At 53.6% G+C, this 23,328-nt stretch overlaps 1 pseudogene; it reads right to left on the bottom strand.

The window, feature by feature from the left end:
- Positions 1–7,543, bottom strand: part of LOC149445842 (uncharacterized) — a 47,107-nt pseudogene extending 39,564 nt beyond the window's left edge.
- Between the last annotated feature and the right edge of the window lie 15,785 nt (positions 7,544–23,328).

Genomic DNA, 23,328 nt, shown 5'->3' with positions numbered 1-23,328 from the left:
ACTGCTGCTGGGTTCCATTTTGTCATAGGGTGCTGGCAGATTACGGGCCTCCCATTGCTGCTGCCAGGCCCCTAATCTGCCATGGGCCCCTGTACCGCCTCCTCATGCTGCTGCCAGGTCCACAGTGTCTCATGGGTCCCTGTACAGCCTCCCATTGCTGCTGTCTCCTTCGCCACACTTTGCCATGTGCCACTTTCAGGTCTCCTCACACTGCTGCTGGGTTCCATTTTGTCATAGGGTGCTGGCAGATTACGGGCCTCCCATTGCTGCTGCCAGGCCCCTAATCTGCCATGGGCCCCTGTACCGCCTCCTCATGCTGCTGCCAGGTCCACAGTGTCTCATGGGTCCCTGTACGGCCTCCCATTGCTGCTGTCTCCATTGCCACACTCTGCCATGTGCCACTTTCAGGTCTCCTCACACTGCTGCTGGGTTCCATTTTGTCATAGGGTGCTGGCAGATTACGGGCCTCCCATTGCTGCTGCCAGGCCCCTAATCTGCCATGGGCCCCTGTACCGCCTCCTCATGCTGCTGCCAGGTCCACAGTGTCTCATGGGTCCCTGTACCGCCTCCCATTGCTGCTGTCTCCATTGCCACGCTCTGCCATGTGCCACTTTCAGGTCTCCTCACACTGCTGCTGGGTTCCATTTTGTCATAGGGTGCTGGCAGATTACGGGCCTCCCATTGCTGCTGCCTGGCCCCTAATCTGCCATGGGCCTCTGTACCGCCTCCTCATGCTGCTGCCAGGTCCACAGTGTCTCATGGGTCCCTGTACGGCCTCCCATTGCTGCTGTCTCCATCGCCACGCTCTGCCATGTGCCACTTTCAGGTCTCCTCACACTGCTGCTGGGTTGTATTTTGTCATAGGGTCCTGGCAGATTACAGGCCTCCCATTGCTGCTGCCAGGCCCCTAATCTGCCATGGGCCCCTGTACCGCCTCCTCATGCTGCTGCCAGGTCCACAGTGTCTCATGGGTCCCTGTACCGCCTCCCATTGCTGCTGTCTCCATTGCCACACTCTGCCATGTGCCACTTTCAGGTCTCCTCACACTGCTGCTGGGTTCCATTTTGTCATAAGGTGCTGGCAGATTACGGGCCTCCCATTGCTGCTGCCAGGCCCGTAATCTGCCATGGGCCCCTGTACCACCTCCTCATGCTGCTGCCAGGTCCACAGTGTCTCATGGGTCCCTGTACGGCCTCCCATTGCTGCTGTCTCCTTCGCCACACTCTGCCATGTGCCACTTTCAGGTCTCCTCACACTGCTGCTGGGTTCCATTTTGTCATAGGGTCCTGGCATATTACGGGCCTCCCATTGCTGCTGCCAGGCCCCTAATCTGCCATGGGCCCCTGTACCGCCTCCTCAAGCTGCTGCCAGTTCCACAGTGTCTCATGGGTCCCTGTACCGCCTCCCATTGCTGCTGTCTCCATCGCCACACTCTGCCATGTGCCACTTTCAGGTCTCCTCACACTGCTGCTGGGTTCCATTTTGTCATAGGGTGATGGGAGATTACGGGCCTCCCATTGCTGCTGCCAGGCCCCTAATCTGCCATGGGCCCCTGTACCACCTCCTCATGCTGCTGCCAGGTCCACAGTGTCTCATGGGTCCCTGTACCGCCTCCCATTGCTGCTGTCTCCATCGCCACACTCTGCCATGTGCCGCTTTCAGGTCTCCTCACACTGCTGCTGGGTTCCATTTTGTCATAGGGTGCTGGCAGATTACGGGCCTCCCATTGCTGCTGCCAGGCCCCTAATCTGCCATGGGCCCCTGTACCGCCTCCTCATGCTGCTGCCAGGTCCACAGTGTCTCATGGGTCCCTGTACGGCCTCCCATTGCTGCTGTCTCCATCGCCACACTCTGCCATGTGCCACTTTCAGGTCTCCTCACACTGCTGCTGGGTTCCATTTTGTCATAGGGTGCTGGCAGATTACGGGCCTCCCATTGCTGCTGCCAGGCCCCTAATCTGCCATGGGCCCCTGTACCGCCTCCTCATGCTGCTGCCAGGTCCACAGTGTCTCATGGGTCCCTGTATGGCCTCCCATTGCTGCTGTCTCCATCGCCACACTCTGCCATGTGCCACTTTCAGGTCTCCTCACACTGCTGCTGGGTTCCATTTTGTCATAGGGTGCTGGCAGATTACGGGCCTCCCATTGCTGCTGCCAGGCCCCTAATCTGCCATGGGCCCCTGTACCGCCTCCTCATGCTGCTGCCAGGTCCACAGTGTCTCATGGGTCCCTGTACCGCCTCCCATTGCTGCTGTCTCCATCGCCACACTCTGCCATGTGCCACTTTCAGGTCTCCTCACACTGCTGCTGGGTTCCATTTTGTCATAGGGTGCTGGCAGATTACGGGCCTCCCATTGCTGCTGCCAGGCCCCTAATCTGCCATGGGCCCCTGTACCGCCTCCTCATGCTGCTGCCAGGTCCACAGTGTGTCATGGGTCCCTGTACGGCCTCCCATTGCTGCTGTCTCCATCGCCACACTCTGCCATGTGCCACTTTCAGGTCTCCGCACACTGCTGCTGGTTTCCATTTTGTGATAGGGTGCTGGCAGATTACGGGCCTCCCATTGCTGCTTCCAGGCCCCTAATCTGCCATGGGCCCCTGTACCGCCTCCTCATGCTGCTGCCAGTTCCACAGTGTCTCATGGGTCCCTGTACCGCCTCCCATTGCTGCTGTCTCCATCGCCACACTCTGCCATGTGCCACTTTCAGGTCTCCTCACACTGCTGCTGGGTTCCATTTTGTCATAGGGTGCTGGCAGATTACGGGCCTCCCATTGCTGCTGCCAGGCCCCTAATCTGCCATGGCCCCCCCTACCGCCTCCTCATGCTGCTGCCAGGCCCGTAATCTGTCATGGGCCCCTGTACCGCCTCCTCATGCTGCTGCCAGGTCCAGAGTGTGTCATGGGTCCCTGTACGGCCTCCCATTGCTGCTTCCAGGAGGCAGCAGGGTCGCAGCAGTGTCAGTGGAGGCAAACGGCCACGGAGTAGAGCACCAGCTCCACTGCAGCCTACCACCACGGCCAGTAGTGGTGCCGGTATGCACTGAGGAAGTAGCAGTCAGCCAGTGAGGAGTAGCGGGGGCAAAGTTTCCTACTCGGCGGTGTGGCAATTTTTCCTCAAGCCGCCCGAGGAAGTAAACGTAGCCGTATGTCAACTATGTGGCCAGAAAGTCAAGCGTGGCCAGGGGGCCCATGTTGGGACTACAGCGTTGCGTCAGCATATGCAGCGTCGCCATTCGGTGGCCTGGGAAAACCGTGATAAAGATACGGCGGTTCTGCCTGCCCCAGCCCAGGGTTCCATTTTGTCATAGGGTGCTGGCAGATTACGGGCCTCCCATTGCTGCTGCCAGGCCTGTAATCTGCCATGGGCCCCCGTACCGCCTCCTCATGCTGCTGCCAGGCCCGTAATCTGTCATGGGCCCCTGTACCGCCTCCTCATGCTGCTGCCAGGTCCACAGTGTCTCATGGGTCCCTGTACGGCCTCCCATTGCTGCTGTCTCCATCGCCACACTCTGCCATGTGCCACTTTCAGGTCTCCTCACACTGCTGCTGGGTTCCATTTTGTCATAAGGTGCTGTACGGCCTCCCATTGCTGCTGCCAGGCCCGTAATCTGCCATGGGCCCCCGTACCGACTCCTCATGCTGCTGCCAGGCCCGTAATCTGTCATGGGCCCCTTTACCGCCTCCTCATGCTGCTGCCAGGTCCAGAGTGTGTCATGGGTCCCTGTACGGCCTCCCATTGCTGCTGCCAGGCCCGTCATATGCCATGGGCCCCCGTACCGACTCCTCATGCTGCTTCCAGGCCCGTAATCTGTCATGGGTCCCTGTATCGCCTCCTCATGCTGCTGCCAGGTCCAGAGTGTGTCATGGGTCCCTGTACGGCCTCCCATTGCTGCTGCCAGGCCCGTAATATGCCATAGGCCCCCGTACCGACTCCTCATGCTGCTGCCAGGCCCGTAATCTGTCATGGGCCCCTGTACCGCCTCCTCATGCTGCTGCCAGGTCCAGAGTGTGTCATGGGCCCCCGTACCGACTCCTCATGCTGCTGCCAGGCCCGTAATCTGTCATGGGCCCCTGTACCGCCTCCTCATGCTGCTGCCAGGTCCAGAGTGTGTCATGGGTCCCTGTACGGCCTCCCATTGCTGCTGCCAGGCCCGTAATCTGCCATGGGCCCCCGTACCGACTCCTCATGCTGCTGCCAGGCCCGTAATTTGTCATGGGCCCCTGTACCGCCTCCTCATGCTCATGCCAGGTCCAGAGTGTGTCATGGGCCCCCGTACCGCCTCCTCATGCTGCTGCCAGGCCCGTAATCTGTCATGGGCCCCTGTACAGCCTCCTCATGCTGCTGCCAGGTCCAGAGTGTGTCATGGGTCCCTGTACGGCCTCCCATTGCTGCTGCCAGGCCCGTAATCTGCCATGGGCCCCCGTACCGACTCCTCATGCTGCTGCCAGGCCCGTAATCTGTCATGGGCCCCTGTACCGCCTCCTCATGCTGCTGCCAGGTCCAGAGTGTGTCATGGGTCCCTGTACGGCCTCCCATTGCTGCTGCCAGGCCCGTAATCTGCCATGGGCCCCCGTACCGACTCCTCATGCTGCTGCCAGGCCCGTAATCTGTCATGGGCCCCTGTACCGCCTCCTCATGCTGCTGCCAGGTCCAGAGTGTGTCATGGGCCCCTGTACCGACTCCTCATGCTGCTGCCAGGCCCGTAATCTGTCATGGGCCCCTGTACCGCCTCCTCATGCTGCTGCCAGGTCCAGAGTGTGTCATGGGTCCCTGTACGGCCTCCCATTGCTGCTGCCAGGCCCGTAATATGCCATGGGCCCCCGTACCGACTCCTCATGCTGCTGCCAGGTCCAGAGTGTGTCATGGGTCCCTGTACGGCCTCCCATTGCTGCTGCCAGGCCCGTAATATGCCATGGGCCCCCGTACCGACTCCTCATGCTGCTGCCAGGCCCGTAATCTGTTATGGGCCCCTGTACCGCCTCCTCATGCTGCTGCCAGGTCCAGAGTGTCTCATAGGTCCCTGTACAGCCTCCCATTGCTGCTGCCAGGCCCGTAATCTGCCATGGGCCCCCGTACCGACTCCTCATGCTGCTGCCAGGCCCGTAATCTGTCATGGGCCCCTGTACCGCCTCCTCATGCTGCTGCCAGGTCCAGAGTGTCTCATGGGTCCCTGTACGGCCTCCCATTGCTGCTGTCTCCATCGCCACACTCTGCCATGTGCCACTTTCAGGTCTTCTCACACTGCTGGTGGGTTCCATTTTGTCATAGGGTGCTGTATGGCCTCCCATTGCTGCTGCCTCCACCGCCACACTGTGGCTCCACACTCTGGTTTTGGCCCCGTGACTGCCCAAATGAGTGAAGTGTGCGGTGATTCTAAGATCGACGGCACTCATCTGCATGTCATACTGACTGACAGTATTATTTCTCTTCCCCAGCAGACTCCAAGGGCATTTAAATTAAAGATACAGTGTTCTGCACTAATATAAAGGCTCTCTGAAGCCTAGAAACACCCTTTTATAAGTTAAATTCGCAGCGAATATATTCGACTCGAATCAAATTTTTTCCACGAATTCGCCGAATCAGTCAAATCGAATTTTTGAATAATTCGCTCATCTCTAATTATAAGGTCTGTGAGCACCTGGGCCCACATCCTGCTGCTTGACTACAACCTCTGGACACTGCATTGGAGATTTCTTCCCTCCCAAGGCACTCTGAAATCTCCAAACTACGGAGCCCCATCCAGAAATATCAGAATCTGGAGAAACCTGCAACAGCAGTTTTCTCCACTCAAAATCTACGCTCCGCAGTTCTGCACATGTGCAGACCCTGTGTTCATTTCCTGACCACTTCTACCTATTGTTATCCTGTGACATGGCCCTGCACTGTTACATACCCCCCCTCCTTGTTTTACTCAGTAGGGGGCGGAACACATGAACCCATCACTTTGGTTGGGGCACCTCTGTGCCAGCTGTTAGCCACGTAGGCTCAATCCTTTTTCCAGGGTAAGTTTCCAGGCCCGCACTACCCTGAATCTCAACTGGGTTTTTCTATTTCTTACATTAAGCCCTCTCCCTATTCTCTTGGTGTTCCTGGGCCTATTCTCAATTTCTGACGGTGCGCTATCATTCTTATCCGGTCTACCCATCTTCCTATCCTGAAGCTGATGGGAACCCACTATGTTTGTTGCCCAGCCACATTACCTCTCATTTGAACCACTTTCGACATTCCTCCGGATTAATTTACCCTTTCGTGGTTACCCACAGCAACCAAAACCTTATTCCCAGGAACACTCCATAACAAATTCAACTTCTCATGGTTGTTTTCAAAAAGCAAACCATCTTTTACTGTACCATTAGGCAACAAATCACTTTTTCCAAAATGAACACCTTCAGTGTCTTCTTTATCAGTGTATGCTAGGACCAGAGCTGAGAAGGGACCACACACAGGCGAGCAACTTGCCCTAACGAGACCTTCGAACAGCTCCAATTTACCTGTTGTCCAGCTCTCTAGAGGCAATGGTCCTACCAACTGACACTGATCAAAGCACATAGCATTGCTTAACATCATAATTTTCATTGGTTTACTCATCACAGCATGAGTCACAAACACCATTGTTAGCTGTCACATCTTTCACCATCACAATCTGATACTTTCAGTGCTGTAATTCAGGGGATCTCCAGGTACATCAACACTTACCTCATGATGGGTGGTGGACAGAACCTCTGCTACTGCTGCGTCTATTCTGGGCCTTTCCTTCTCTTGAGGTCTAGCAGGTGAGTCAGTATTCACACTATTTACTAACCACTGCCTAGCCGTACCTCGGACCGCACTAGCAGAATTATTCTGTGTCACATCAACTTGAGAGACCTCTGGCACCTCCACCAGTTCTCCTGAGCGCTTTGCACACAACCCAGTTATTTGAAGCACTCTCACAGGGAACCGGGAGATCACATGCCACAATATTAATAAGCATTGTATCGACCATTTTCCTGGTAGCACAGTCTGCACTACCTGGCTCCACCTATTGGTACTGCGCAGTACCACCTTGTCCGACTGTGGTGGAGACACCCAAGTGTACAGCAAATGCTTTCTTATGAGTTCAAGCATTTCCAATAATAGATTACTTTAGAGACATCTTAAGTCTATACTCAAGATCTTTTTAGGGACGTTTCCCTTATAAGGGACATGGAGAGGCTCATGCACTGCAGCCTGAGGGCTGGAGACACTGAAGGAGACCTCCATCTCACTAGAGGTAACCAACATAATAGCCTACTCACCACCCGGAGAGCTGTCAGATGCATGTCTCACACTTATCCCCTCGGCCTCAGCATCAGGGAGCCACTGCAAGTCATAGCCAGTTATACTAAAAAAATTTCACTTAATACTCTTCCTTTGTTGGGCTGTAGATAACACCTCTGCCATGCATGTACCCTTAATTGGTCCTTCTGACTGGAGAGGGAACATCCTTTGCAGGGGCTAATGCACCCTCAACCACCAGCTGACCTGCGATTCCCCCTTCTGGCATAGCAGTTGTTATATCCATGCCCTTGTCACATAATATACCCTTGTCTCTGCTATACACACCACATTGTAAGAGCACACTTTGATTTATACCACCTTGCGATACCACCTTTTCAAGCACAGCAGGCTGTAAATACCTCACTTTTACTCACCAGCTCTGTTGGTGCTACTAATACACAGCTTTCTACTTTCATGTTGACTTAACCCCTTACCAACCAAGTTGCACATCAGGTGAGTGGGCTGCTCCCACACACTTTCACAGTATGGTGCACATCCCCTCTGTTCCACCAGAGCAGTATCGGTGCTGTCCTGCACAATCTCTGGCTCCAACACAACTAGACCCCTGGAAACTTCGATGGACAACCCTGTGGCTCTGCCGTTGGTTGCCAAAGGAGATATTCCCCCATCATCATTAGTGAACACATCACCATAATTACATTCCTCATCATCAGTTGTAAGCTGTCTCAACCTTTTATTCAATATTTGGGCAGCTCCATAGTGGACCTGGGAAACCCTCTGCTCCATCACTGTGGGCTCCTGGGAGATTTCCCTGGGCAACTCTGCAGCACCTGTCACTAGGGAACCTGGCACACAGACTGTCTTGGTCACCCCTAGGTTAAGATTCACAGCCCACTGCTGGATTACACCAGGCACATACAAAGTCCCCAAGTATTTTTGAGTCCTTAATTTTGCTGTAGGTTGTTCCTCAACCTGTGTCTCCCCACTACTCAGGGTAGCACACTGCAGCAAGCCCATGTCCATACACTCAGCAGATTTCCCTGCCGGACACACGCCTACTTCACTGGGATCAGTCCCATAAATTGTAACAGTCTTACCAGCTCCTGTAGATGGTGACTTTGGCTTCAGTTGCATGCGCTGTCTCTCAGCTGCATCCTCACAGGCTACTGCCCCTATGTGGCTAGAGGGCAACATTGCAGCCTTTCCAGACTCTCCGGCCATATTCCAGAACCTAGGGCAAGTAAAGATCCCATGCCCCACTTGACCACATTCCAAGCACGGTACTGTACTCTGAACTTTAACTTCTTTAAAGTCTTGAATGACTTGATCTCTCCCATTGCATGGAATACCGCTCTCAACACCACTGGTCACAACCTTGCGCAGGCTGACTCCTTGGATTCTAGACATCCTGACTGGCCCGGACGTTGCTGCCTCTCCTCCTTGGCACACACTGTTGCACACCTGGATTTATGTTTCCATGCACAACACCCTTCACTTCCCCTTTAACTGGGGATGGCACAATCAATTTGCACCAGTCAACAGCTAATTCACATACAGCTGAATCTTCTGGCCTGGCTGGGCCATGAGGCAAAATACCTTCTAGCCACAGTATCCTTTCTTTTGCTTCAGCAAAGATTGCATCTTGTCTTCATTTTGACCACCCCATTGTTGCAGTTACGTACACAGCGACTTTTACACAGTTCACACAGTTTAACTCTCCTTTTTCAGGTGCATCACCTGCACACAATGCTTATTGCCTGGCTACACTTCAGAGGCACAAACAGTTCCTGACATTCAAATTCACTATAGAGCAAGGACCCAGATTCCACCATCTTCTGCCCGCATCCTGCAACTACTTGTGTCATGGGGGATGATTAGTGCTAGTGGTAGATGCTTTCCAAGTGAGTCCACTCTAGTCATAAACTCTTGTTCATGACTTGGTAGCCCACTTTTATTAAAAGGCAAGATACAAAAGTCCAAAATATGCTTTCTCACACAGGGGTTCTTCTCCAGTTGTAAATCCACATGAGTTATGCTAAGCCTCCTGGCTACTCCTTATTAGCACTGCTGGTCAGCAGTATCTCTGCTGGTATGGGTCTCCCAGACCACTGGCTATTCATGGCACACAGCCTCAGTCCTTTAACACACACAACATCTGTCTCACACAGACTCTCAATGGCCTGTCAGGAATGGACTTGCCAATAATGGTGGGACTCACCTGCCTTGTGGGCTGCAGTACCAGGGCTGGCCAGCGGGTGCTCTCAGCAATCAGAGACTCAACCCTGCAGTCAGCCAAACACCTCAGGCTGATTGCAGGTGTATTTAAGGGATGGCCAGACCTGCAGTCTGTGCCTTGGTGTGTGTTTTTCCATGGGCCCCTGTATCTTGTTACCTTCATTCCTGTTCCTGTCTGACTGATTTGTTGCCGACCCTGCCTGATCCGGACCTCTGCTGACTTCTCCTGTTTGATCCCTGGCTTATGACCCTGACCATTCTCTGCCTGACCCCCTGTACCTACCTGCCCGTTAGTTGCTGTACCCGGCTCGTGACCTGACTACTCTCTGCCTGCTCCTCCTGTTCCTACCTGCCCAATTGTTATTGACCCGGCCTGCCTGACTACGCTTGCATTGTATGTATTGTTATCTGTGGGTGGTTTGGTTCGTTTGCACTGTGTTATGTTTTAGTATTGCACTGCATTTATGTATTGTTAGTATTAATAAAATATATTGTTTATAACATATCTGAAGCCTGCGTTTCCCTGCGTCAGTTCACATACCTCTGGTCATACCCGGAGCCCTGACATGGCCTCCACTCCACTCCACTCACCCCTGCAACTCTCAGCAAACCATCATTATAAGGGCTATGAGCACCTGGGCCTACACCCTGCTGGTTGACTACAAACTCTGGACACTGGATTGCAGATTTCTTCCCTCCCAATGCACTTTGAAATCTCCAAACTACGGACCATCAAGAAATATCAGAATCTGGAGAAACCTGCAACAGCAGTTTTCTCCACTCAAAATCTACACTCTGCAGTTCTACACTCAACACATTTGCAGACCCTGTGCCCATTACATGACCACTTCTACCCGCTTTTATCCTGTGACAGAGCCCTGCACTTTTACAATATATATACATATATATATATATACAATCATACAGTACATGTACATATACACACACACAGACATACACACTACCACACCTGTTGACAAATGGTGGTTGATAGTGTACCAGTTCAATCTTTGGAATTTAAAAGTGACATTTGCAATTAAATCATTTTACCTTTCAACTTGAATTGCTCTTTATGAATTGCCCCATTTAGTGATTAAAAATTGGTAATAAAATACAAAGTATGTTTTTCTACTTTTCCTGAGAAAAAAAAAATATGGTATAGATTGGGGGGGACCTCATGCTGTTTTTTAAAATAAAATGTTAGTCTTGCTGCAGCAGGTTGTACACATTGTACAGATGTGTGACTTTGCAGGTAGTTTATGGGGACCCCCTCAGGCATGATGTTTAAAGGAATTACATTTTTTTTTTAAATGACTTGTACATTTTTGTTCACTGTTTCATGTCCCTCAGGGCAGTACCCAAGTCCCCATACCAATTTTAAGGCCAATACATTGCATATAAACCTTCAAAATAGGCACATTACGTTCAATGTTCGCGGTAGAACAGGGGTGGTGTTTGTCACTATCCAGCATGATATTTTTCCCCACTGAGATCTGATGTGTTTTCATAGTGTTCCTTTCATTTTTCTGAGCTGTGTATTATGAAAGCCACATATATTAATTGTACTGTATGTATATTGGTGAAATACAGACTGTCATTTAATGATGAGAACATAAGAAATAGAAACATTTGTACATTTTCATACAATATTAGTGAAAATGAAGAATGATATTTCTCTTTGTTGGGTTATACAGAGAGATGATAAAAAGAAACTTACTAGCTACAGATGGAAAAGCTTACAGGGGAACCCGGCCAACCAAACATTCTCTTATCTAAACTTTTAGCGAAAAAGCTGTCCAAGTGAGCAGAGATTAATCCTCCGATAATGACATCTCCCTCCTTGTAATATTCATACTCAAACAATGGCATTATCATGTTAAGTCTACAACGACGTGATGTTTTCCAGTTCAATATCACTCCATAGGATGTGATGGGAAGGACGAGGATCAGCAGGTAAGAGACACAGAAGAGTGGAGACAATCTCATGGCACACAGCAGATCCTCTCAGTCACCGGCAGATCTGCCCAGGAGGAGACACAATCACCTGAACTTTATACACATCGACTGAGACCGATTTACACTACAGAACAAAGAACGGAAGAATAGAAACATCGACTGAGACCGATTTACACTACAGAACCAAGAACCGAAGAATAGAAACATCGACTGAGACCGATTTACACTACAGAACAAAGAACGGAAGAATAGAAACATCGACTGAGACCGATTTACACTACAGAACAAAGAACGGAAGAATAGAAACATCGACTGAGACCGATTTACACTACAGAACAAAGAACGGAAGAATAGAAACATCGACTGAGACCGATTTACACTACAGAACAAAGAACGGAAGAATAGAAACATCGACTGAGACCGATTTACACTACAGAACAAAGAAGGGAAGAATAGAAACATCGACTGAGACCGATTTACACTACAGAACAAGAATGGAAGAATAGAAACATCGACTGAGACCGATTTACACTACAGAACAAAGAACGGAAGAATAGAAACATCGACTGAGACCGATTTAGTCTACAGAACAAAGAACGGAAGAATAGAAACATCGACTGAGACCGATTTACACTACAGAACCAAGAAGGGAAGAATAGAAACATCAACTGAGACCGATTTACACTACAGAACAAAGAACGGAAGAATAGAAACATCGACTGAGACCGATTTACACTACAGAACAAAGAACGGAAGAATAGAAACATCGACTGAGACCGATTTACACTACAGAACAAAGAACGGAATAATAGTAACTTCAGTCTGAAAATACAAAGTATATATCAGGCAGTGTAGCTAATCTAATAAAGTTGGTTTATTCTTTATTCCATGTTCAGTACACTGTCAGTAGCTCAGAATGATATTTATTCATTTTCAAGACATTCTTCTGTAAAAATATATATATTTTTTAGTAATATGATATTTTTACATCACAGGATGGAAAGTAAATGTCCAATAGTGGTGAATAAGTTAATGTACCCATCATTTCTAAACACTACTGGACTGCTCAAATAGCACCTTTACTTTTGTTCAGCCAACTTCTGAGTTACTAATTTGGACTCATCTCAACATTTTGAACTGTTCCCCTATAACCCAATCTGGTTACCTCTGAAACTTTGCCATCCTATCAATAACCCTACTCTAAAATTGTCCTTAGAACAGGGGAACGCTACTAAATATTCCAGCAGATTAATATTTCCATATCTTCCACTAGCGGATATGTGAAGGTAGTCACTTTTGGTGGGGGACCCATGGAACCCAGCTCACTTTGGAGAGGTGGGGAGACCCCTGTCTCAGCTCCCCATATCCCTCTTATGTGTAAGTCACCCTGTGCCTGTTAGGGGTACAGGATGATCTGTCCTAATTAGAGATGAGCGAAGAATTGAAAAATTCGATTCGACTGATTCGGCGAATTCGTGGACAATATTCGATTTGAGACGAATATATTCGCTGTGAATTAAACTTAAAAAAGGGTGTTTCTAGGCTTCAGAGAGACTTAATATTAGTGCAGAACACTGTACCTTTAATTTAAATTCCCTTGGAGTCTGCTGGGGAAGAGAAATAATACTGTCAGTCAGTATGACATGCAGCTGAGTGCCGTCGATCTTAGAATCACCGCACATTTCACTCATTTGGCCAGTCACGGGGCCAAAACCAGTGTTTGGAGCCACAGTGTGGCGGTGGAGGCAGCAGCAATGGGAGGCCATACAGCAACCTATGACAAAATGGAAACCAGCAGGAGTGTGAGGAGACCTCAAAGTGGCACATGGCAGAGTGGGAGCAATGGGAGGCGGTACAGGGACCCAGGTCACACTGTGGGCTCAGCAGCAGCGTGACCAGGCGGTACGGGGGCCCATGGCCGATTTGGGGCCTGGCGGCACCTATGGGAGGCCTGTAATCTGCCAGCAACCTATGTCAAAATGGAAAACCACTGGAGTGTGAGGAGACCTCAAAGTGGCACATGGCAGAGTGGAAGCAATGGGAGGCCGTACAGGGACCCAGGTCACACTGTGGGCCCAGCAGCAGCGCGACCAGGCGGTACGGGGGCCCATGGCCGATTTGGGGCCTGGCGGCACCTATGGGAGGCCTGTAATCTGCCAGCAACCTATGTCAAAATGGAAAACCACTGGAGTGTGAGGAGACCTCAAAGTGGCACATGGCAGAGTGGAAGCAATGGGAGGCCGTACAGGGACCCAGGTCACACTGTGGGCCCAGCAGCAGCGCGACCAGGCGGTACGGGGGCCCATGGCCGATTTGGGGCCTGGCGGCACCTATGGGAGGCCTGTAATCTGCCAGCAACCTATGTCAAAATGTAAAACCGCAGGAGTGTGAGGAGACCTCAAAGTGGCACATGGCAGAGTGGAAGCAATGGGAGGCCGTACAGGGACACAGGTCACACTGTGGGCTCAGCAGCAGCGTGACCAGGCGGTACGGGGGCCCATGGCCGATTTGGGGCCTGGCGGCACCTATGGAAGGCCTGTAATCTGCCAGCAACCTATGTCAAAATGGAAAACCGCAGGAGTGTGAGGAGACCTCAAAGTGGCACATGGCAGAGTGGAAGCAATGGGAGGCCGTACAGGGACACAGGTCACACTGTGGGCTCAGCAGCAGTGTGACCAGGCGGTAAGGGGGCCCATGGCCGATTTGGGGCCTGGCGGCACCTATGGGAGGCCTGTAATCTGCCAGCAACCTATGTCAAAATGGAAAATCGCAGGAGTGTGAGGAGACCTCAAAGTGGCACATGGCAGAGTGGAAGCAATGGGAGGCCGTACAGGGACACAGGTCACACTGTGGGCTCAGCAGCAGCGTGACCAGGCGGTACGGGGGCCCATGGCCGATTTGGGGCCTGGCGGCACCTATGGGAGGCCTGTAATCTGCCAGCAACCTATGTCAAAATGGAAAACCGCAGGAGTGTGAGGAGAACTCAAAGTGGCACATGGCAGAGTGGAAGCAATGGGAGGCCGTACAGGGACACAGGTCACACTGTGGGCTCAGCAGCAGCGTGACCAGGCGGTACGGGGGCCCATGGCCGATTTGGGGCCTGGCGGCACCTATGGGAGGCCTGTAATCTGCCAGCAACCTATGTCAAAATGGAAAACCACTGGAGTGTGAGGAGACCTCAAAGTGGCACATGGCAGAGTGGAAGCAATGGGAGGCCGTACAGGGACCCAGCTCACACTGTGGGCTCAGCAGCAGCGTGACCAGGCGGTACGGGGGCCCATGGCCTATTTGGGGCCTGGCGGCACCTATGGGAGTCCTGTAATCTGCCAGCAACCTATGTCAAAATGGAAAAGCACAGGAGTGTGAGGAGACCTCAAAGTGACACATGGCAGAGTGGAAGCAATGGGAGGCCGTACAGGGACCCAGGTCACACTGTGGGCTCAGCAGCAGCGTGACCAGGCGGTACGGGGGCCCATGGCCGATTTGGGGCCTGGCGGCACCTATGGGAGGCCTGTAATCTGCCAGCAACCTATGTCAAAATGGAAAACCACTGGAGTGTGAGGAGACCTCAAAGTGGCACATGGCAGAGTGGGAGCAATGGGAGGCAGTACAGGGACCTAGGTCACACTGTGGGACCAGCAGCAGCGTGACCAGGCGGTACGGGGGCCCATGGCCGATTTGGGGCCTGGCGGCACCTATGGGAGGCCTGTAATCTGCCAGCAACCTATGTCAAAATGGAAAAGCACAGGAGTGTGAGGAGACCTCAAAGTGGCACATGGCAGAGTGGAAGCAATGGGAGGCCGTACAGGGACCTAGGTCACACTGTGGGACCAGCAGCAGCGTGACCAGGCGGTACGGGGGCCCATGGCCGATTTGGGGCCTGGCGGCACCTATGGGAGGCCTGTAATCTGCCAGCAACCTATGTCAAAATGGAAAAGCACAGGAGTGTGAGGAGACCTCAAAGTGGCACATGGCAGAGTGGAAGCAATGGGAGGCCGTACAGGGACCCAGGTCACACTGTGGGACCAGCAGCAGCGTGACCAGGCGGTACGGGGGCCCATGGCCGATTTGGGGCCTGGCGGCACCTATGGAAGGCCAGTAATCTGCCAGCAACCTATGTCAAAATGGAAAAGCACAGGAGTGTGAGGAGACCTCAAAGTGGCACATGGCAGAGTGGAAGCAATGGGAGGCCGTACAGGGACCTAGGTCACACTGTGGGACCAGCAGCAGCGCGACCAGGCGGTACGGGGGCCCATGGCCGATTTGGGGCCTGGCGGCACCTATGGGAGGCCTGTAATCTGCCAGCAACCTATGTCAAAATGGAAAAGCACAGGAGTGTGAGGAGACCTCAAAGTGGCACATGGCAGAGTGGAAGCAATGGGAGGCCGTACAGGGACCCAGGTCACACTGTGGGACCAGCAGCAGCGTGACCAGGCAGTACGGGGGCCCATGGCCGATTTGGGGCCTGGCGGCACCTATGGAAGGCCTGTAATCTGCCAGCAACCTATGTCAAAATGGAAAAGCACAGGAGTGTGAGGAGACCTCAAAGTGACACATGGCAGAGTGGAAGCAATGGGAGGCCGTACAGGGACCTAGGTCACACTGTGGGACCAGCAGCAGCGTGACCAGGCGGTACGGGGGCCCATGGCCGATTTGGGGCCTGGCGGCACCTATGGGAGGCCTGTAATCTGCCAGCAACCTATGTCAAAATGGAAAAGCACAGGAGTGTGAGGAGACCTCAAAGTGGCACATGGCAGAGTGGAAGCAATGGGAGGCCGTACAGGGACCCAGGTCACACTGTGGGACCAGCAGCAGCGTGACCAGGCGGTACGGGGGCCCATGGCCGATTTGGGGCCTGGCGGCACCTATGGGAGGCCTGTAATCTGCCAGCAACCTATGTCAAAATGGAAAACCACTGGAGTGTGAGGAGACCTCAAAGTGGCACATGGCAGAGTGGAAGCAATGGGAGGCCGTACAGGGACCCAGGTCACACTGTGGGACCAGCAGCAGCGTGACCAGGCGGTACGGGGGCCCATGGCCGATTTGGGGCCTGGCGGCACCTATGGAAGGCCTGTAATCTGCCAGCAACCTATGTCAAAATGGAAAAGCACAGGAGTGTGAGGAGACCTCAAAGTGGCACATGGCAGAGTGGAAGCAATGGGAGGCCGTACAGGGACCCAGGTCACACTGTGGGACCAGCAGCAGCGTGACCAGGCGGTACGGGGGCCCATGGCCGATTTGGGGCCTGGCGGCACCTATGGGAGGCCTGTAATCTGCCAGCAACCTATGTCAAAATGGAAAAGCACAGGAGTGTGAGGAGACCTCAAAGTGGCACATGGCAGAGTGGAAGCAATGGGAGGCCGTACAGGGACCCAGGTCACACTGTGGGACCAGCAGCAGCGTGACCAGGCGGTACGGGGGCCCATGGCCGATTTGGGGCCTGGCGGCACCTATGGAAGGCCTGTAATCTGCCAGCAACCTATGTCAAAATGGAAAAGCACAGGAGTGTGAGGAGACCTCAAGGTGGCACATGGCAGAGTGGAAGCAATGGGAGGCCGTACAGGGACCTAGGTCACACTGTGGGACCAGCAGCAGCGCGACCAGGCGGTACAGGGGCCCATGGCCGATTTGGGGCCTGGCGGCACCTATGGGAGGCCTGTAATCTGCCAGCAACCTATGTCAAAATGGAAAAGCACAGGAGTGTGAGGAGACCTCAAAGTGGCACATGGCAGAGTGGAAGCAATGGGAGGCCGTACAGGGACCTAGGTCACACTGTGGGACCAGCAGCAGCGTGACCAGGCGGTACGGGGGCCCATGGCCGATTTGGGGCCTGGCGGCACCTATGGGAGGCCTGTAATCTGCCAGCAACCTATGTCAAAATGGAAAAGCACAGGAGTGTGAGGAGACCTCAAAGTGGCACATGGCAGAGTGGAAGCAATGGGAGGCCGTACAGGGACCCAGGTCACACTGTGGGACCAGCAGCAGCGTGACCAGGCGATACGGGGGCCCATGGCCGATTTGGGGCCTGGCGGCACCTATGGGAGGCCTGTAATCTGCCAGCAACCTATGTCAAAATGGAAAACCACTGGAGTGTGAGGAGACCTCAAAGTGGCACATGGCAGAGTGGAAGCAATGGGAGGCCGTACAGGGACCCAGTTCACATTGTGGGACCAGCAGCAGCGTGACCAGGCGGTACGGGGGCCCATGGCCGATTTGGGGCCTGGCGGCACTTATGGGAGGCCTGTAATCTGCCAGCAACCTATGTCAAAATGGAAAAGCACAGGAGTGTGAGGAGACCTCAAAGTGGCACATGGCAGAGTGGAAGCAATGGGAGGCCGTACAGGGACCCAGGTCACACTGTGGGACCAGCAGCAGCGTGACCAGGCGGTACGGGGGCCCATGGCCGATTTGGGGCCTGGCGGCACCTATGGGAGGCCTGTAATCTGCCAGCAACCTATGTCAAAATGGAAAAGCACAGGAGTGTGAGGAGACCTCAAAGTGGCACATGGCAAAGTGGAAGCAATGGGAGGCCGTACAGGGACCCAGGTCACACTGTGGGACCAGCAGCAGCGTGACCAGGCGGTACGGGGGCCCATGGCCGATTTGGGGCCTGGCGGCACCTATGGAAGGCCTGTAATCTGCCAGCAACCTATGTCAAAATGGAAAAGCACAGGAGTGTGAGGAGACCTCAAAGTGGCACATGGCAGAGTGGAAGCAATGGGAGGCCGTACAGGGACCTAGGTCACACTGTGGGACCAGCAGCAGCGTGACCAGGCGGTACGGGGGCCCATGGCCGATTTGGGGCCTGGCGTCACCTATGGGAGGCCTGTAATCTGCCAGCAACCTATGTCAAAATGGAAAAGCACAGGAGTGTGAGGAGACCTCAAAGTGGCACATGGCAGAGTGGAAGCAATGGGAGGCCGTACAGGGACCCAGGTCACACTGTGGGACCAGCAGCAGCGTGACCAGGCGGTACGGGGGCCCATGGCAGATTTGGGGCCTGGCGGCACCTATGGGAGGCCTGTAATCTGCCAGCAACCTATGTCAAAATGGAAAAGCGCATCCGCTTTTAACATCAGGAAATCTGTGATGGCCTTTCGCTGTTCGTAAAGGCGGTCTAACATATGTAGGGTTGAATTACACCTTGTTGCAACGTCACAGCATGAGGAGTCGGTGCGGGGGCCCATGGCAGATTACGTGCCTGGCAGCAGCAATGGGAGGCCCGTAATCTGCCAGCACCCTATGTCAAAAAATTCAACACACCAGCAGTGTGAAGAGACCTGAATGTGGCACATGGCAGAGTGTGGCGATGGAGACAGCAGCAATGGGAGGCCGTACAGGGACCCATGAGAGACTCTGGACTTGGCAGCAGCATGAGGAGGCGGTATATAGGGGCCCATGGCAGATTAGGGGCCTGGCAGCAGCTATGGGAGGCCCGTAATCTGCCAGCACCCTATGTCAAAAAATTCAACACAACAGCAGTGTGTGAGGAGACCTGAAAGTGGCACATGGCAGAGTGTGGCGATGGAGACAGCAGCAATGGGAGGCCGTACAGGGACCCATGAGAGACTCTGGACTTGGCAGCAGCATGAGGAGGCGGTATATAGGGGCCCATGGCAGATTAGGGGCCTGGCAGCAGCTATGGGAGGCCCGTAATCTGCCAGCACCCTATGTCAAAAAATTCAACACACCAGCAGTGTGAAGAGACCTGAATGTGGCACATGGCAGAGTGTGGCGATGGAGACAGCAGCAATGGGAGGCCGTACAGGGACCCATGAGAGACTCTGGACTTGGCAGCAGCATGAGGAGGCGGTATATAGGGGCCCATGGCAGATTAGGGGCCTGGCAGCATCTATGGGAGGCCCGTAATCTGCCAGCACCCTATGTCAAAAAATTCAACACACCAGCAGTGTGAAGAGACCTGAATGTGGCACATGGCAGAGTGTGGCGATGGAGACAGCAGCAATGGGAGGCCGTACAGGGACCCATGAGAGACTCTGGACTTGGCAGCAGCATGAGGAGGCGGTATATAGGGGCCCATGGCAGATTAGGGGCCTGGCAGCAGCTATGGGAGGCCCGTAATCTGCCAGCACCCTATGTCAAAAAATTCAACACAACAGCAGTGTGAAGAGATCTGAATGTGGCACATGGCAGAGTGTGGCGATGGAGACAGCAGCAATGGGAGGCCCGTAATCTGCCAGCACCCTATGACAAAAAATGGAACACACCAGCAGTGTGTGAGGAGACCTGAAAGTGGCACATGGCAGGGGCATGATTCATGGCGGATTTAGTCAGTTGTGTCAGGAACTGGTGGTTTGAAATCCAGACTAATCCACGCCTGATTCATTTTCACAAACGTGAGTCTCTCCACACTTTGGGTGGACAGTCGTGTCCTCCGCGGAGTTACAATACCTCCTGCCGCACTAAACACGCGCTCCGATGCCACGCTACTGGCCGGGCATGACAGCCTTTCAAGGGCAAATTCAGCTAGTTGGGGCCAAAGGTCAAGTTTCGTTGCCCAGTAGTCAAGGGGATTGTCTACCTCGGTTGGCAGGGTGCTGTCCAAGTAGGCCCAAGCCTGTTGTTTGAGCTCCTGCTCCAGTTCCACCTGATGCTGCTGCTGCTGCTGCGGCTGGTTAGTAGTTTCCTCACTGCGCTGGTGAAGAAAGCTACTCATCATCGACTGCAGACTGAGGCAGCCGCTGCTGGTGGAGCTGCCACTGCTCCTACCACCCCACCCCTCCCCTGCTGCCATGGCAGCGGAACGCGAGCGCACAGGGCCCACAGTGTCTGAGGATGGACGTTGGCGCAGAAAGGCAGAGACCAACTGACTACATAGGTGGTTTTTATAGTACGTAATTTTGGCCTCCCTCTCAGCAGGTGTGAAAAAGGCCACCATTTTGGAACGGTAGCGAGGGTCCAACAAGGTGGACAGCCAAAAGCCATCCCTCTGTCTGATGGTTATTATTCGGCTGTCGCTACGCAAGCAACCGAGCATGCTATGGGCCATTTGCGCCAAGGAATGCGAGGGACTCCCTGCCTCCATCTCCACAGCATACTGCCACGGTGCGTCTGGGTCCTCTGTCTCCTCCTCCTCCTCCTCTACCAGATGCTCCTGCTCCTCCACTCCTGTCCGCTGAGTGGAAAAACCACCCATTTCACTCAATAATTCCTGAGCACAAATGTCCTCCTCTACCTCCTCCTCTTCTTCCTGTCCTGCCCCCACAGGGGTCATGTGGCGTTGAGATCTGTGCGCCACGTCTACCGCACCCTGACCAGCCATTGTTAACAGCATTTGTTCCAGGACGTGCAACAGAGGAATGACGTCGTTCATCCCATAGTCCTGCCAACTCACGAATAGCGTGGCCTCCTCAAAGGGCCTGAGCAAGCGGCAGGTGTCACGCATGAGCTGCCAATGGCTGACATCGAAGTTACACAGGGGAGTACCTTTATCCGCTTGTAACATCAGGAAATCGGTGATGGCCTTTCACTGCTCGTAAAGGCGGTCTAACATGTGTAGGGTTGAATTCCACCTTGTTGCAACGTCGCAGATCAGGCGATGCTGTGGAATTCCGTTCTGCCGCTGCAGCTCAATGAGGGTGTTCTTTGCGGTGTAGGAATGGCTGAAATGCATGCACAGTTTACGTGACATTTTAAGGATGTCTTTCAGTGGGATGGTGGATTTTAGGAACCGCTTGACAACCAGATTGAACACGTGAGCCATGCATGGCGCATGGCACAACCTTCCTTGACGCAGAGCAGACACCATGTTCTTTCCGTTGTCGGTCAACATGGTTCCGATTTTCAGCTTGCGCGGAGACAGCCATCTGTCGATTTCTCTGTTCATTACACTCAGAAGTTCCTCCCCTGTGTGACTACGTTCGCCAAGGCATACCAGGTGCAGCACAGCGTGACACCGTTGCGCCCTGCACATGTGATATGCCGGTCGGGTAATGGGACTTGGCACGGGGGTGGCGGCTGAGGACACGGCGGAAAAAGAGGTGGTAGAGGCGGACATGTTTGCTGGACCAAGGACGTGCAAACGTGAAGGCAAAAGCGTCGTGACCTGTCCAAGTTGCTGGTGCGGCTGTGCCAGCACCACGTTCACCCAGTGGGCCGTAAATGACATATACTGTCCCTGACCGTAGTTACAGCTCCACACGTCGGCGCTGCCGTGCACTTTGGCAGAGACCGACATGCTCAAAGACTGGCCCACCATCTCTTCTATATGAGAATGCAGGGCTGGCACTGCCTTTATGGCGAAAAAATGACGGCTTGGCACTCTCCACCGCGGCGCGGCACAAGCCATCATTTCTCGGAAAGGTGCTGAGTCCACCAGTTGGAAAGGGAGGGACTGCAGCACCAGCAACTTGGACAGGAGGACGTTCAGCTTTTGCACCGTCGGGTGCGTGCTCGCAAACTGTTGTCTCTTGGAAACGGATTCCAAGAAAGACTGTTGACGGAATCCGAGAAGAGGAGTAGCAGGAGAAGGAGCATCTGAATGAGCGGAAGATGCCAACGAGCGACAACTCCCCTCAGCAGAGGTGTTGGAGCCTTGACTGGCTGATAGAGGGCGATTGACGACGTCGGGTGACGGAGCAAGTAACGGAGCGGGTGATGGAGCGGGGGCTGGGGCAGGCAGAACCGCCGTATCTTTATCACGGTTTTCCCAGGCCACCGAATGGTGACGCTGCATATGCTGACGCAACGCTGTAGTCCCAACATGGGCCCCCTGGCCACGCTTGCATTTCTGGCCACATAGTCGACATACGGCTACGTTTACTTCCTCGGGCGGCTTGACGAAAAATTGCCACACCACCGAGTAGGAAACTTTGCCCCCCGCTACTCCTCACTGGCTGACTGCTACTTCCTCCGTGCGCACCGGCACCACTACTGGCCGTGGTGGTAGGCTGCAGTGGAGCTGGTGCTCTACTCCGTGGACGTTTGGCTCCACTGACACTGATGCGACCCTGCTGCCTCCTGGGCAACCCACCGACTGTTTCGCTCGCTGCCAAGCTGGCACCCTCTTCTCCTGATGATGCGGAAGAAATTGCCTGATGACGACGAGGCAGCCAAGTGCGATCAACCTCCTCATCATCAAGTAGGGTCTCCGCCTCACTACTAGCCCCCTCGGCTGCGTCTGGGTCAGGAGACAGACCTGTCTCTAGAGCGGCTACCGAGCCACTCTCCTCGCCAGTACTTGTTCGCCTGGCTGCTGAAAAGGCGGATGTCTCCCCCCGTTCCTGACCGCCCTCTGTTAGCTCTTCCTCACTGTACAGTGGGGCTGAGCCCACAGCATGCGATACTTCGCTTGGTGAGGGAACAGCAAAGGACAGGGGCAGGTAGAGGACATGTGATTTCAGTGGGCTTGCTCCCGGGCCATGCCAACTAACGGTTGTGTCTGACGTACCCACCGACCGTTGGCTGTAGGTGTCAGAGGTGACCTGGGAAGAGGAAGACGACCGAGCCAACCAATCGATGACGGCAGGGTTGTCGGTGGAGACACGACCGCTGGATGACACCGGGAGCACTGGCCTCTGGCTGCGAATAGTGCTGCCTCGACCCCTTCCTCTACTGCCACGTCTGCTCGCTCCTAAAACATTGCCTCCTCTGCCACTCCTCTGCATGTTGTCTGACATACTCTTTAATTCAACGATTATGTGTCCCTGAGTAACAATTCTGTGTCCCTGAGTAACAATTCTGTGTCTGTCCGAGTAACAATTCTGTGGCCCTAAGTAACAGTTCTGTGTCCCTGAGTAACAATTCTGTGTCCCTGAGTAATAATTCTGTGGCCCTAAGTAACGGTTCTGTGGCCCTCAGTAACAATTCTGTGTCCCTGATTAACGTTTATGTGGCCCTAAGTAACGGTTCTGTGGC

The sequence above is a fragment of the Staurois parvus genome, unplaced genomic scaffold (genome assembly GCF_062004578.1).
Source record: "Staurois parvus isolate SC_StPar_1 unplaced genomic scaffold, SC_StPar_1.0 ptg000706l, whole genome shotgun sequence".
NCBI lineage: Eukaryota > Metazoa > Chordata > Amphibia > Anura > Ranidae > Staurois > Staurois parvus.
Note: the sequence above shows the minus strand (reverse complement) of the source record. Positions and strands in the feature narration are given on the sequence as shown.